At 40.9% G+C, this 16,209-nt stretch overlaps 1 protein-coding gene across 13 annotated transcripts in view; it reads right to left on the bottom strand.

Annotated features, from left to right (window-relative positions):
• MBNL3 (muscleblind like splicing regulator 3) overlaps window positions 1-16,209 on the bottom strand; it is a 125,215-nt gene that overhangs the window by 38,364 nt on the left and 70,642 nt on the right. Inside the window, exon 1 of one of the 13 annotated variants that reach the window (XM_089324352.1) lies at window positions 4,618-4,658. The exons of the other annotated variants lie outside the window; for them this stretch is intronic. The gene's annotated coding sequence lies outside the window, so the exon portion shown is untranslated. Of the gene's footprint in view, window positions 1-4,617; window positions 4,659-16,209 lie in introns of those variants that run through there. 13 annotated transcript variants of the gene reach the window in all.

Genomic DNA, 16,209 nt, shown 5'->3' on the forward strand with positions numbered 1-16,209 from the left:
TCATTCCTCAAGAAGCTGAAACTTAATTATAGGCCAGAGTACGTTAATTGGCATTCGGAGGGGACCAAACTTTGTTTTTGACATTTGGTAACACTTCTAATCCTTGTAGGGGATTACAGTTTTGGTAAATCGTGCACGGACCTGACAAAGTCGGGGTGGGGGAGGGATTGTTCCAGCAGAATAGGTAATCACCTGGGATTCCTGTCCTTTTGAAAACCAGTGACTGTGGACTACAAAGGTTCCAATGGGTTCCTAGGCCAGCTAAGCGCTCTTGAGAGGGTCACAGGATACCCCGTTATGCTCAGTCTATAACAATCTGACACTATCTTGGTTCTGAAAAAAATCGCTCCCGAAACTGGCAGGTACAGAGTTGCCATGTACTAGTTGAAATGACTCTTATGTTGTACCTGTGACAGTCACCATTCTCTGGCAGACCAGGCTATATCCTAAAAACAGCAGTTAGGGCAAGTCAAGACATGCAAATCAATCTCTCTCTCTTTCTCTCTCTCTCTCTCTCTCCTACACACAATTAAACATCGAAGAGATTAGAGTACAAACTCATTCCTGCTCACTTACATTTCCCCTGTTTTACATTTCTTTTTGGCCTTCATTTTGTCATTCTCATCTGGTCTTTCACTGAGTCACTGAGTTAAGAAAATAGCAAAGTGATTCAATAGGAAAGTGATTCTCTGCTGAAAGAAGTGCTCCTACACCTAGGAATCTTCCAGCTCCCCTTTGCATCTACTGTCTCTGAAAATGCAGCCAAAAAGCAGCAGGAGGAGAAAATGGCCAATGACATTTCTGAACTACATCTGCATCAAAAAGTTGATGACAAAGGAAAACGTCGCAGAGCCTTTACAAAACCTCCCAAATTCAATCTACTGCCTTTTTCCTACCTTCAGGCTTTTCATAAATGAGTACAAAGCCTTTGACTCAGAGAGAAAAGTAGCATTGTAGAGATTCAAATCCCACCTAAGTTTTGGGAGTTATGAGAGCTGAAGTCTGTCAGATGCAAGACTTCCCATGCACGTGGTGGTAAGAAACCCCTGTGAAATGTACTTTCTGATGTTCCTGAAAGCTCTAGCATCCATCAAAATAAGAAAAGGACCCTAGGAAGCTGGAAATTACCCTTTGTCAGTCACAGTAGCTTAAAAACAGATGTTTGCACAATGACTTGCCTCTTCAAATACATTTGGAGTTATATGGAAAAAGTAACCCATATACCCTCTCTCATATAACTACATTACCTTTTCAAAGACATAATCCCACTGATCTGCCAGACCACAGAGTTGAAAGTTCAATATTAAATAAAGGCATGGAACAGATACTTGTTCTACGAAGAAAAGCACTGTTATTCCGTTTTAATGATCATGTGTTAAATGAAAATCCCTATTGATAGCGTCCCATAGTAACATACTTACGTGCATAGCCAGGGCTTTTCAGAGAAAGTACCAGTGATTTGAGAACTACAAATTGCACGAACTAGGTTTGCCTGGTTCCTGCAACCACCACAGACCTATTAAAAGCTAGGAAAAACCTGAAAGAGCTATAAATGAGACAACATCAACATAAACTGAGTATTTGCCAGATATCAGCATACTAATGACAATTTTCTCATTTTCTTCCCCTTAGAATTCTGTCTTTACATAAATGGATATAATCTGTATCATTTTCTCCTCCAAATATACTATAACCTATAAATATGGGTATATATGCACAAAGAGTATCATGAAATTCCTACAAACAACTTTTATTTTAAGTTTGAAATGCTGGCAAGTAATCTGGGGAAAAAATGTTTAATCCACCTTTTCCGGAATATACTGAAGGCCAAATTCGACTGAACACAGACCTCTCCCCACCATTTTAGCCAGTATTGCATGCCATCTCTTTTCTTTGATTTTAAAGATTTGTTTCTTTGAAAGTCAGAGTGTCGAAGGAGGAGAGAGGAGATATAGAAAGAGAGAGAGAGAGAAAGAGATCAATCCTCTGGCTGAATTCTTTACATGGCCACCTCAGCCAGAGATGGTCCAGGCTGAAGCCAGGAGTCAGGAACTTAATCTGGTCTCCCCCTTGGGGCATTTGCAGGGAGCTGGATCAGAACTGACGTAGCTGGGACTTGAACCGGTGTTCTGATACAGCATACCAGCAGCTTAATCCACTGTGCCACAATGCCGGCCCCAGCATCCTATTTTCTGGACACAATTCATAGAAACAACGGCTTTGGTGCAAAGTAGGTATCAAGTGTGACTACACAAGAAGCTGGAAAGAGTAAAATAATTTTATTTCCTATCTGCATCTGGAAAGCTTTTTCAATTGTGACCTCCAAAAACCAGGAGAAGATTAGGTTCAACAATCCCACTGTTGTTCTGAAATAGCCCACTGCGATAATTTGATTCCCAGAATTGAAACATTTTAGGGCTGAACTGGATTGTAGGGAACATCTTGTGTACCTTTATCTCAGATAAAATGAAGGCCAAAGGAATGAGGTGATTTGTCTTAATTCACCAGCAGCTCAGCAAATACAAAAGCCAAATTCTCAACCCCTCACCACCCAAAATGGATTCTGAGTCCGAATATCTCTTCTTCTGTAGAGACTGTCTTGAAGCCATTCCTCCCACCCCCACTCTCAGTTATCTGTCTTTTCTTTGGGCCTCCAAGTGCACCTTGTACTCAGTTTTGTCATAGCACTTATCACTGTGTCCGTCGATAAATGGTTTACATGCCTATCCCCCGTTTTTGACTGGGAGCCTATCTAAAGACAGGACTGTGTCTTCCAAATCCTTCAGTCTTCAGGAATGTATCAGAGCCTGGTGAATAGTAGCCAACCCATACACGTCTGCAGCACTTTTGTGAGAGTAATTTTACTGTGCTTTAGAAGCCTAACTCCACTCTGTCTAGTCCTCCCCCCCCCCCCCCCCCCCCGTGGGAGTGGGAACATTTGCAGGGAGCTGGATCAGAAACAAAGTAGCTGGGACTTGAACCAGCGCTCCGGCGTTCCTATAGGGGATGCCTAGGAACTCCGGCAGCAGCTTAAACCACTGTGCTCTCTTTCTATGTCCTTCTATACGTTCTTTTTTCTCCCTCCAAGAAGAGAACTCAACACATGACTCAGGCTGTTCCTGGTTCTGTTCCAAATAAACCCTTATTCTATTCAGGTCCCCCCAAAAATAGCTAATTCATAACTTTTTTCCTTTTTTGCTATGAACATAAACCCTGAGGAATATGCGCCCATGATGGCTGAAAAATGCTAGCCATTTACTGTAGCTGAACAAGAAGTAACAGGTGCTCAGGAGGCACACAAGCGTTGGTCAAGTTCCAGGGGTCTCTGGTCACCAGAACTCCCCCCAGGACACAAAGCCCCCCTGGCTGCACAAAAAGCAGCAGCAACAGATCCGTATCTAATCGCACGGTCAGTTTAGAAGAAACTGTGTTCTCTAACTGCCCTGCCCCCAACCCCAAATTCTCTGAACGAGCTGGAGGTCAAATTCCCTGAAGATTCTTAGGCAAAAAGGTGGAATATGTGGCTTTAAGAAAATCTCAGCCAGCGGGGCCTTCCCTGTGACTGTTTATTGCATATGCCGGCTCACAAGGGAAAAACGTTCCTGGCTTTACGTGGTGGCCCACCATCCAGCTTCCTTCACATTTATTTTCAAATAAGCATGAGCTTCAAGTTTTTATTTGACATTTTTTCGAAAAGCAAAGAACACTAAAACTCCTAGTTGCGCCTCGCAATGAAAGCAAGAATGCCCCATCAGTCCCCCAAATCTGCTTCCTCCCCCCCCCACCCCCAGCATGCCACTTGCACGTTTTTAATCCTGCTCTAACTGAATACCTTCAGTTGCTTTAGAAAAATATTAACTGCATGTCTGGTCAGTAATAAGCTCATCAAGAATACATTATTTCTTTACAAAACTGACACCCAGAATCAAATCGAAACCCCCAAACAACGAAGTACCAAGTTAATAAAAGTTAGAAGGCATTCGTGATGCAAAGCATTCATAGGAGCTGTCTTGAGAGCAGTTTAAGACAGCCAACATAAAATGGCATTAAGTACAGAAAAAAAACAAAGTAGGGGGGGAGTAATGCCATTCAATTTATTACTTCAAGAAATAAAACATGCATAAAATCATACAACTTTAAAAAGTACTTAGTACATAGGCTTCCTTCTGAAACAAGGTCCATTAATCAAATCTGCTCTGAGAGGTCCTTTGCCTCCTTCTTCTGGACATCCTACCACCCGGTCCCCTCCCACGGTACTGTAGAAGCCAGCAGCTGGCCCCCTTTCTTCCCGGCTACGGCTTCTGCAGGGGAATTCTATCTAGGGATGCCAGGTTTATCAAATAAAAATACAAGACTCCCAGTTACATTTGAATTTCGGATAAACAATATTTTTTTGCTTGGTGTAAGTAGACCCAACGCAATATCTTATCTGGCAACTTTCTCCCTATCTGTTCTTCTATCCTGGTGAGTTGAACTAAAAAAAGTCAAACCCTCGAAAACGCACTTCGCCTTTTTTACCTTAAGGGCCTAGGCAGCCCCCTCAAGGGATTTCACCCTGGTTTTCTCCTAAGAGAGAACTCTCTCCTTCAATGGTCCAGAGTAAAGCAGAAGACTTACCTGATCAGCTGCAAGGAACTTAAGGAAGTTGGCTGGTGGAGAAAGATATTTTTGATAGTATAGCTCCTCCCACCCAAAGCTTTGGTAGCTCCTCCCACCAAGTTGCTACTTTATCAGCCACTCCACCTTCCCACCCACAGTGGCGCCACTGTATATGCAAATAACCGTAATGCCTGCTGGAGCTCCCCCTTTAGGTTAGAACCAGGAGGGGCAGGGTGTGTGACCCAGACTCGCCTAATTTCTGACTCGAAATGTAAAGAATGTTTTTTGGGCACATCAAGATAACATTTTTGTTTCTGAAGTTTCTTATTTGTGTATACAGGCTTAAGAGGTGGCTTAGCTTTTTGGTTCAGCTTTTTCTATGGAATACTCGAAATCAAGCAAAAGTCATTTATTAAAGCCCAGGAAATGACTGCTCAGTATCATGTTTCTAAATGTGCACATACTATCTGTGCACTCATACATTCAAAACACGCAGAGGAATACTTTTTATTTGCCTAGATATCTTTTGTAATCTGTCCTTGATTAGTTATATTAAGAGAGAGAAAACTAGAGGGGTATGGCTAATTTTAATGAGCCAAATAATATATTCAGGAAAAGTGGCTATCCATAATAGTCCTGCCTTACAGACTGTCACAAAAGTGGCAAGGGTAGACATTAAGGAATCAATTACTTGACACAGTCTTGAATTTATCTTTTACTCATTAAGAATGCAAACACTTTCACTGCAATTATCAAAGAGGGAGAATTAGTAAGGTCAGAAAGACTGAAATTGTACTCTGCTGGGGAAGTTTGCACACTTAGAGGCATAGCCTTGACCTATTAAGTGAAAAAGCAGGAAAGCCTCTTAGCGACCCTTCAGCTCAGCCTTTGCCAGAGTGTGTACCGCAGACCACCAGTCCCAAGATAGGACTTTCAAAAGCTGGGTCTTCCCACTCCAATGGTTGTAAGAGATACCATACTGTATTCCTCTCTTAGAGACTGACAACACACCAGAGAACAGCGCAGGTTCTCATACAGTGCTAGGGTCAAGAAATCTGTTAATTTTTCTCAACCCAGCATTTCCCAACACTGTTTAATCGCCCCCCTTTTCACCAAAAGAATATCCTTATGAAAACACTGATTGAGGGGCCAGTGGTGTGGCTCAGCAGGTTAAGCTGCCACCTCCAGGGCTGGCATCCCATATGGACACCAGCTCGAATCCCAGCTGCTCCACTTCTGATCCCCGCTGTGACTTCTGTACCTTGAAACCATGCCAGTTACTTTAGGTTTTCCATGACTTAAAGGTCTCAAGTGAGTTTCACTGCACTAAAACTTGAGAAGTAGGAAGGTATTTGCCAATCTCGTCAATTTCCAAGGGTCTTGCTTTTACACTAAGCTTAAACCGTGGGGTTTCCACTTGGCAAAATTCAATTTCCCGTCCTTAGGTAAAAAGAAAGTTTCAAAGAAGAAATTAACTTAGAAAAATGTATAAGGAGAATATAAGAAAGGCAATCAGTATTGTTCACATTTGAACAATTTATCTTTGCAGTTCATAGTGTACTTCTAAGAATAAATTAAATAATTATGTCTCTGTAGCCAGCCACATACCCCTCCACCCAAAGGTTACATAAAGGGCAGACATAGTTATTGATTTACTTCTGCATTTTGTAATTAGGGGCACAAAGATGAAAATCAGTCCTTCTCTTGTTAAGCATGAGTCTTCTTTTGGCTAAAGAAATTTAACTCGGGGCCAGCATGTGGCGTAGCGGGTAAAGCTGTCATTTACAGTGCCGGCATCCCGTATGGGCTCTGGTTCGAGTCCCAGCTGCTGCATGTCTGATCCAGCTCTGTGCTATGGCCTGGGAAAGCAGTGGAGGATGGCCCAAGTCCTTGGGCCCCTTCACCCACATGGGAGACCCGGAAGAAGCTCCTGGCTTCTGGCTTCGGATCAGCGCAGCTCCAGCCGCAGCAGCCATTTGGGGAATGAACCAGGGATGGAAGACCGCCCCCCCCCCCGCTTTCTCTCTCTCTCTCTCTCTCTGCTTCTGCCTCTGTAATTATGTCTTTCAAATAAATAAATAAATCTTAATAAAAGAAATTTAACTGGCACCGGCATAGGGCCTGGACCAGTGGCCATTTGGGGTGTGAACCAGCAAATGGAAGATCTCTTTCTCTCTCTCTGACTCTCCTCCTCTCTAACTCTGTCTTTCAAATAAATAAAATAAATATTTAGGAAAAAAACAACAGATATTTCTACTTCCCAGGCTACTGTTGTCCCTCTAAGATCATTAGAAAGATGGCACATCAACTGGCTGGTAGCTATGTCCAGAAAGTGCTTAGTAGACAAGTATGTGGCAAATGGGATAGTCTGTTACATACCTAGGGCTCTTCATTGACCCTAAAACAAATAAGACAGGGTTGTTTCTCATCTTCCCAGTTAGCTCTAGTAACATTTTGCACAATTGCATAATGCCAGTTAGTTTGGGAGACGCAACATCAAATATTCAGGTGGTAGCTCACGACAGCTTAAGCACAAATGACCATGACCTGACAAAAGGAGCAGTCTGGGGTCGTCACTGTGTCATACAGGGTTAAGCCGTGACCTTTGATTCTGCCATCCCATGTGGGCACCAGTTCAAGTCCCGGTTGTTCCACTTCTGATCCAGCTTCCTGCTAATACTCCTGGGAAAGCAGCGGAAGATGGCCCATGTAGGAGACCTGGATGAAGCTCCTGCTCCTGGCTCCTGCCTCGTCCAGTTCTGGTTATATTGCAGAAATTTGGGGAGTGAACCAGCAGGTGGAAGATAGCTCGCTCTCTCTCTCTCTCTCTCTCCCCCCTCCCCATCTCTCTGTGTCTTTCTTCCTCTCTCTATAACTCTGCTTTCCAAATAAATATATATTTCCAAATATATCTTTTTGTAAGGGAATAGTCTGGCAATATCCCATGCAGGTAGGGGACTGGTAGAAGTACAACTTGATGAAACACTTGGCCTGTGCACTTGGTGACCACCCTAAGAGAAGAACCTTTTGGAAACACATAAGTGCCGTTCAAAGGCAAGTTCACTTAGACTACTAGTGTCTGAGTGCTGTGGGTTTGACACTATCACAAAGCTAGAGAGACCCCAGAAGATGACAAAAGGCCAACCTTATCAGAAAATGGGATGAAGTGTTCCCCTAAAGCATTTCATCGCCCTCTATTCTAAAAAGAGAAGCATCCTCTTCCTATCAGAACCAGATGATTGTCAAACAGTTGCTGCTCCCATGGCGGAGAACCCAGACAAATGAGAGCTCACATAAACTACACACACAGACTCACAAAATACAATCCCATTATAAGTTCCATTTTAGCCGGGTGTTTTATTTAATGACCATAAACTAGATACATGTTGAGATAGTACAAAGTGAGGGTGAACTGAAGCTAAGATTTGACTTTTTCTGTGCTTTAAATGTAGCCTAGGACCAAGAGTTATGTTTATATATTTTCTTTTCCATATTGGCAATTTCTTATTGGTCAAGTAAATATTACTGGGATGCCTTCATCCTGTATAGGAGTATCTTGGTTCTATGTGGCCTCCAACTTCCTGTCAATTAGCACGCTGGGAAGCAGCAGGTGATGTTCAAGAACGTGGGAGACCCAAGTTGAGTTCCTGGCTCCCAGCTGCTGCTCCTGCCTTGGGAGGTCCTTGCAGGCATTTGGAGAGTGAACCAGCAGATGGCAGCTCTCTCTGTCTCTGCCTCTGTGTGTGTGTGTGTGTGTGTGTGTGTGTGTGATTTTGCCCCATAAGTAAATACATAAACAAAATGCCTTAAAATGTATTCACCAAATAAAATTGTAAAGTTTTTCACATACAAAAGAATATGTGACTGTGTCATGTAAACATGTCAATAAGGTAACATCACAATTTTATTCTACAATTTATTATTTAGGTTTTTGCCCACAGCTTTAAAAAATGTAGTATTACAAACATTTGCCAATGACAGTAGGAAATCTGGCTCTTACAGGAAGGGGCTAGATAGTGAGCATGCAGAGCCCAAGACTGTACTCAGACTTTTAAAGACAGTAGGATAGGGAAAATTAGAACAATAAGAAATAAATCCATGGTAATATGAACCGAGTGTTCGGAACCAGGTCACACGCTCTTCATGCTCTGACTTCTAATGTGTTTGTTTCTAAGCAAAGATGAAATACATTTAAATTTTAATGTGAATGTAATATTTTATTAGAAAGAGGGATAGGTTGGAATTTAAGTGCCTCAGATTCTAATTACTTCTGGATCATGGGTAAATTATTTTCCAATTCCATTAATTAACTTCTCTAGGCACAATTCCTACATTACGTATTTATAAATTCTTTAAAAGAATATAGGAACAAAGTAAAATTTACCATCCTTTGGAAGTAAAATAAACTTTTAAAAATTTATATTTGTTTTTCTTTATTAGTTCTTTGTAATAGAACTAAAATGTTTCCTGAGAATTAAGTATTAGAAATTCAGACACATTATAACTACTTTTTTTTTACAGGCAGAGTTAGAGAGTGAGAGAGAGAGACAGAGAGAAAGGTCTTCCTTCCATTGGTTCACCCCCCAAATGGCCGCTATGCCGATCGGAAGCCAGGAGCCAGGTGCTTCCTCTTGGTCTCCCATGCGAGTGCAGGGGCCCAAGCACTTGGACCATCCTCCGCTGCCTTCCCGGGCCCCGGCAGAGAGCTGGACTGGAAGAGCAGCAACCGGGACAGAATCCGGTGCCCCAACCAGGACTAGAACCCGGAGTGCCAGCGCTGCAGGCGGAGGATTAGCTTAGTGAGCCGCGGCACCTGCTTATAACTACTTTTAAATAATTTTACCTCCCCACAGGAAGTAACGCATTATTATACCTGAAATTCTTGATTACATGAGTAATATAGATTATCATGTGCCTAGGGATGGAATTTACACATAATGTTTAAAAATTAAGATTGCTTCTCTTATCAGAACTGAATATTATTGTTAAACAGCTACTGCTTCCACAGTTTAATGGCATAGCATGTAAAATGGCAGAGGATAAAGAAGCGGATTCAGACTTTAATCTCACCCTTGCAAATAACTAAAAGGGGAAAATAATTATTGCTCCTTTTTCTTTTCAGTGAGCAATAACCCAGTGCCCATTTACAGTACTAGTTTATCAAGAGATTATCCTTTACCAACTTAAAAAAATGTTTATTTATATTTATTTATTTATTTATTTAAAGGGTAAAATGGCACAGAGGGAGGCAGGAGGAGAAAGAGAGAGATCGTCCATCTGTTGGTTCACTCCCCAAATGCCTGCAACAGCTAGGGCTAGGTCAGGCTAAAGCTAGAAGCCTGGGGTTCCATTTGGGTCTCCTATGTGGGTGGCAAGAACTCTAGTACTTGGGTTATCACCCATTGCCTCCCAAGAGCATTAGCAAGGAGCCAGAATAGAGGCATGCAGTACCTGGTACTCAAACCACACACTCTGCTATGAATGCCAGTATCCCAAGAGGCAGAATAACCCACAGCACCACAGTGTCCCTCCTAACACAAGCTTTTGCCTTAAGATGTGGATAAGGAAAATTCACTTTACAACCATAAAACATTCAAAGTAATTTCTATTATATGAAAACTCTTGGAGTATCGCATGCTTTGAGTGATAATGTTTTATTCTAAGCTTGCCACAATTACTGTTCCATTTTATTTATAACACATGTTTAAAATGATAATAAGAAATCAGCCTCTCTCTCTGTCTCTACCTCTCTCTGTAACACTGTCTTTCAAATAAATAAATAAAAATCTTTAAAAAAAAAGGAATCACATAACTCATTTTCCCCTGGTAAGTTAGAAAGATAAAGCAAAACAAACAACAGACTGGAAGAGAAAATGCTAAGTGCACTTAAAATTACTAACAGCAAAGAACAGTAAAGGGATCCTAAATAACATTTACCTGAATTGGTAAAATAATAAAACAATTTCATTATAAAACTGTTTATAAATGTTTGAGCCAATTTTTCATTTTTTTAAATTTTTTGAGCCAAGAATGACTCAAACATGGGAAATATGTTTGACCATCATATATATATATATATACACACACACACACTCACACACACATGCATATTTTTCCTCTCACTTGCTGCAATGAAACTTTGAAAGTCCACTTGTGGTTGCTAGCAACAATATAGATTTGGGCATAAAAAAGTCACTAATCTTTAAAAAGAAAGCGACAAGTGATAGAATAGTAAATAAAACAATTTGCCTTCCTTTTGGTTTCAAATATTTAGACAGTAACATAATTTGTGTCCAATCACCTAGCATGTAGTATTGCATGAGAGATTTCTACATGCTTTACAACAATAGTATTCTATGGCCAAGGAATTTGGAGAAATGTTGGATTACACGAATGAAGTGCTGTATTTCATTTAGTCCCTCTCTAGGCCTTCTCTCAGCTCAAAAACACTGTGATGTTCCTTGGGGAGAGAAATAAAATATCCTTCCTAGACATTTTACGTCTTCTTAGAGACATACGTCTTCCAGAACAGGTGCCACTTCCCTTCCCTCAGATCTGAATATAAACAATAACCCCCTGAAAGAAGGCATTTGCACAAGAGGGCAGGGAAGAAGCAGCGCTGGGGAAAGAACAGAGAGTTGGAAATTCTGAAACTTTGAAACATCAGCCTTAATTAACACCCTCCTGAACTTTCCTTAAGTTCTCTCCAAACCAATCCTTCTCAAAGTTTTGTGTTCATGTAAACCACCAAAAGGGTTTCTTTTTTAAAAAAACATTTATTTATTTGAAAGCAGAATCACTAACACACACTCACTAACACACACGCACGAGAGAGAGAGAGAGAGAGAGAGAGAGAGAATCTTCCATCTGCTGGTTTACTCCTCAAACAGCCACAATAGCCAGGGCTGATCCAAAGTGAAGCTCAGTACTCCATCCAGGTCTCCCAAGTGGGTGGCAGGGGCGGAGCACTGGGACCATCTTCCGCTTCCTCCCAGATGCATTAGCAGAAAGCTGGATTGAAATCAGAGTAGCCAGGACTTGAACTGGCATTCCTATATTGGGATGCTTGCATTTTTGAGCAGTGGCTTAACCCACTGTGCCACAATGCCAGTCCCTGAAAGATTTCTTGACACACAAAGTGCCAGGCCTAATCCAGAGCTTCTGATTTAGTAGGTGTAGGCATGGACTAAGAATTTCCATTTAGAACAAGTACCCAGGTAAGGCTGGTACTGCTGGTCCGCTCACCACAATTTTGAAAACTTCTGCCATTAAGGCCATACTGTCCATACTGTCCCAATAAATCCACCTCCTTATTCACGTTTTCTAATGCTACTGACAATTCAGTATCCAAAAGGTCACATTGAAGGGATTTGGGCATCTTAATTCCCCATTCCTGATAGCACTAATGATGCTAGCAGTCATGGAAAAGAAACCCAGTCCAGGTCAAGAAAAAGAAGAGCTGGGTTTCTCAAAAATCTCTTCTATTTCTAGGAAACACGTTCACTTAATGTTTATAAAAGCTAATATAAGAATATGAGAACTCTGTATTACATGCCACTTCCATTGGCTCTACAAACCTCTCCAGATTACTCTTCTCAGTCTGAGTATTTGCTCTGTACTTAAATCCAGGCAAAAAAATTTTTTCTAATAATTTCCCACTCAGCTCTCCAATAAATTCCTACCTTTATTCATCACAGAAACCCCAATCATTTGGAAGCATTATCTCTTTCCCTCATACCCTAAAAAAATCTGGAAAAATAACAAACTCAAAGGAGGAAAATACTTGTCATATCAAATAAGTGAACGACCCAATTCTGAGTGCATAAATCCAAACCTAAAATATCAATTTGAAATTTGATATTTTGATATTTTGAATTTGAAACATGAAAACAAGCACTGAATACAAACTTCATTAGTTGCCCATTCAGTGAGACAGCAGGGGAAAATACACCACAAACACCACTCTTTCTATCCTAGTAAAGGAAATAAATCAAGTCATATCTGTGGTATGAGGAGCCTCAGCTGCACTAACTGAACATCACGATATCACCAGAGACTATTTTAACCTGAAGCGCCCAGTTTGCAATAGTGGAATACACAGAATACATTCATGAATATGTCTAAAAGAATAACACTCAGGTAGCTTAATAAACTGCAAACAAGGAGATCAGAAATACAATTAGCCTCTTCCCTTGTTGACTGACTCTTATATCATACAGTTGCCTTCTTCCAGAAAGGCTGGGAAATGACTTAAAAGAAAAGATATTTTTCTTTTCTTATAGCAAACCCAAAGAGCACAACTGCTATCAGGGCAACAGACAGGATAAATGTCACATGCCACCAGAGTGCAAAATTATCAATCTGAGAATTCTGTCAAATTGAGGAAGTGGTTTTGGTTTTATTTCACCAGCTACCTATTAACATTGAATTATACCATAATGTACCTGGGAAAGCAGGCTCCCACCCATGTGGGAGACCCAGATGGAGTTCCAGGCTCCTGACTTCAGCCTGGCCCAGCCCTGGCCACTGTGGCCATTTCAGGAAAGGAACTAAAGGATGGAAGATCTCTCTGTCTCTCCCTCTCTATTACTCTGCCTTTCAAAACAAATAAATACATCTTTAAACAAAGGAAAAGCACTAGCACAGATTAAATTCTCGGTATTGAGTTTTTTTTTAAAGAGTCAGTGCATAGGTTCTATCAGAACTTTTCTTTGTCTTTCTTTATTCAAACTCTTGGGACTTTAAAAACCTCACTGTGTACTTTCAGCAGGTTATTAACTTTAAATATATATTTTTATTGGACTAGGAAGTCACCTCACCAAACACTTTTCTGCACATTATAACCTTGTTCTTGACTCAGAATGACCTTATTAGAACTAAAAATGCTTCAAAGATATCTTGATTTACAAGATATCCATCAGTTTTATAATTCAAACATTTTAAAACAAAAGAATGCTTTAACAATACTAGATTGGCATACTAATTATTTAAAAATGACATTTGATGGCGGGCACTCAGAATTTTCTTTTAAAAGCCCACATACAACAGTAAAAGTGCTCAGAAACAACATTTGGAAAATATCTAACAGAGTTTGTCCAAAAAACTTTTCTATAATGCTCAGGGATCTTCAAAAAGTTCATGGAAAGTACATGTTATGTAAAAACTAAGCAAGGATTTTAAAAATTTGGGGGGATGGCGCTGTGGCATAGTAGGTTTGGGCCTCTGCAGCACCTGCATCCCATATGCACACTGGTTCCTGTCCCAGCTGCTCCTCCTTCTCTTCCAATCCAGCTCCCTGCTATTGGCCTGGGAATGCAGCAGAAGATGGCCCAAGTGCTTGGACCCCTGCACCCATGTGGTGGACCCAGAAGAAGCTCCTAGCACCTAGCTTCAGCCTGGCTCAGCTCCGGCCATTGTGGCCATTTGGGGAGTGAAGCAGTGAATGGAAGACCTCTCTCTGTGTCTCTGCCTCTTTAACTCTGCCTCTATAATAAATAAATAAATCTTAAAATTTTTTTGCACCGAAATAAACTTATCTTTTCCTTCTGTTTTTCCCGTGAACATTGTGAAGTACCCTGTGTGACAGATCTTCACTTAAACTTCAGTGAACTGTGATGTTAAGGTGAGCACAAGAGCAACAGGCTGGGGTAGCGCATCCTTCTCCTTAGCCAAGCTGCCTTCACCTGCATCTCGATTCCATCGCCAGCTTTCCCTTTCCATCACCACATTTCATCCAAATCCATAGCTTTTCATGCCTTCGATACTTCACCGGTTTTCTATAAAGTCCTCCCTCTGTCCAGTCTCTTTTGCTCGACCAGTTTTCTTGCCAAGGCTCATGATGTCTTTTCTCTGCTTAAAAATGGGTTGCTTTTCTCACAGCAACAAAATAAAGCCCACACTCCTCACTGACTTCTAAGACCATGTCTCTGCACTTTAAGCTCAGAGTTTCACTTAACTGCCCAAACACATAAAAGTTTTTGCTGTCTTTGCTCAGATTAGCCACATTTCTGATCCTCTTCTTCAAAGAATACCTCGAACAGTACCCCTGCCATGACTGCATCTTTATCCACCACAGCTGGATGTCATCTCAGTCTCTGCTACTCCCCTTGGACACTTTTGGCTATGACTTTGTGCCTGGTTTATGGCACATAACACAAGCAACCGCATACTTTGAGCTCAGACAAGAACCATGTCTTGCATCACTTTGTATTCCACATCCTACTGATTGATCCCAGTGCCTTGCAATCAGTAATAGATTTCAATGAATGCTTGTTGAAGGAATAATTTCTTTGGGGAATTGGATGTATATAGAACTCTTAGTGCTCTTAGCAGGACTTTCAGTACTAAATAACCTCTGTACATTTATTCAAATCTTTGTAGTAAACCAGAACCCATAGTCCCACAAATTGAGTGCTGCTGCTTACTGTCGGAGGAAGAGAGACAGAAGCAGTAGTTCCCATGATTTGCTTAAGCCCTTGTTACAGTGTCGTTACAAGGCAACATTTTTCTGTTTATGCCACTTGCTGATACCATGCCTCACTCTAAATATTTCAAAGGTTACTTCTGTGACTTCTACTTACTTCACCAAAGGAAAAGGCATTGCTCAAGACTCAGGCTCCTTTGAAAAATAAGACAACATTCCAAAACAAAATCCTTCCTCTGTGGGGGACTGGCAGAATAAAGATGGACATGGTTTTAAAATATTTCAGTTACACTGAAGTTAAGATATTTGTTTCTATGTAGGACATTGTGCTGGCTAGTAAAAAAAAATGAAATAATCAAGAAATTACAAAAAAATCTACAGATCATGTTTTTATAAAATCTGTAAAAAATTCTGTGTTCATCATCGAAGTACAGTATGTGATAAGCATAAATCTTGGGGACCAGCATTGTGGTGTAGTGGGTAAAGCCACCACTCGTGACACCACATACCATATGGGCACTGCCAACCAACTCCTAGCTAATGGCCTGGGAAAAGCAGAGGAAGATGGACCAAGTGTTTGAGTCCCTGCCACAGAGGTAGGAGACCTGGATGGGGCTCCAGGCTCCTGGCTTCGGTCCAGCCTGGAGCCAGCTGTTCTAGTCATCTAAGGAGTGAATCAGTGGATGGAAGATCTGTCTTTCTTTCCCTCTCTCTGTAACTCTGACTTCAAATAAATAAATAAATCTTTTTTAAAATGGTAAGCATAAACCTTAACAACAGAAAAACAATTTCTGGGATACCTAGGAAAATGTGTCAAATGTTTAAAACAAAAAAGCAGAGTTCATAGAGATAGCAAAAATTCTCAAATTGTTATTTCAGTGCTGCTATCTTTCACAAACAGAAGAATGCATAAAGCTTTTAAAACAATGTGACAATGTGGTGTTCAAACAATGTAATCTTACAAGAATTTACTTTCTGACAAGGAATTGCAACTAAGAGATAGTGGTAGCACAATGTATTTAGAAGCAAATAAATGATGAGTAGAGTTTAAAGTCACTGAAGAAAAGGTTTTATGTATGCCCTTGTACATATTAAAGAGAGAAATTAGAACATTACTTGTATGCAATTAGCTAGCAAGTCATGACAAACACATAAGATATGTTGTGGCTTGAGGAATCTGTCATAGT

The sequence above is a fragment of the Oryctolagus cuniculus genome, chromosome X (assembly GCF_051225735.1).
Source record: "Oryctolagus cuniculus isolate XC-2025 breed Fujian yellow rabbit chromosome X, ASM5122573v1, whole genome shotgun sequence".
NCBI classification, from domain to species: Eukaryota; Metazoa; Chordata; class Mammalia; order Lagomorpha; family Leporidae; genus Oryctolagus; species Oryctolagus cuniculus.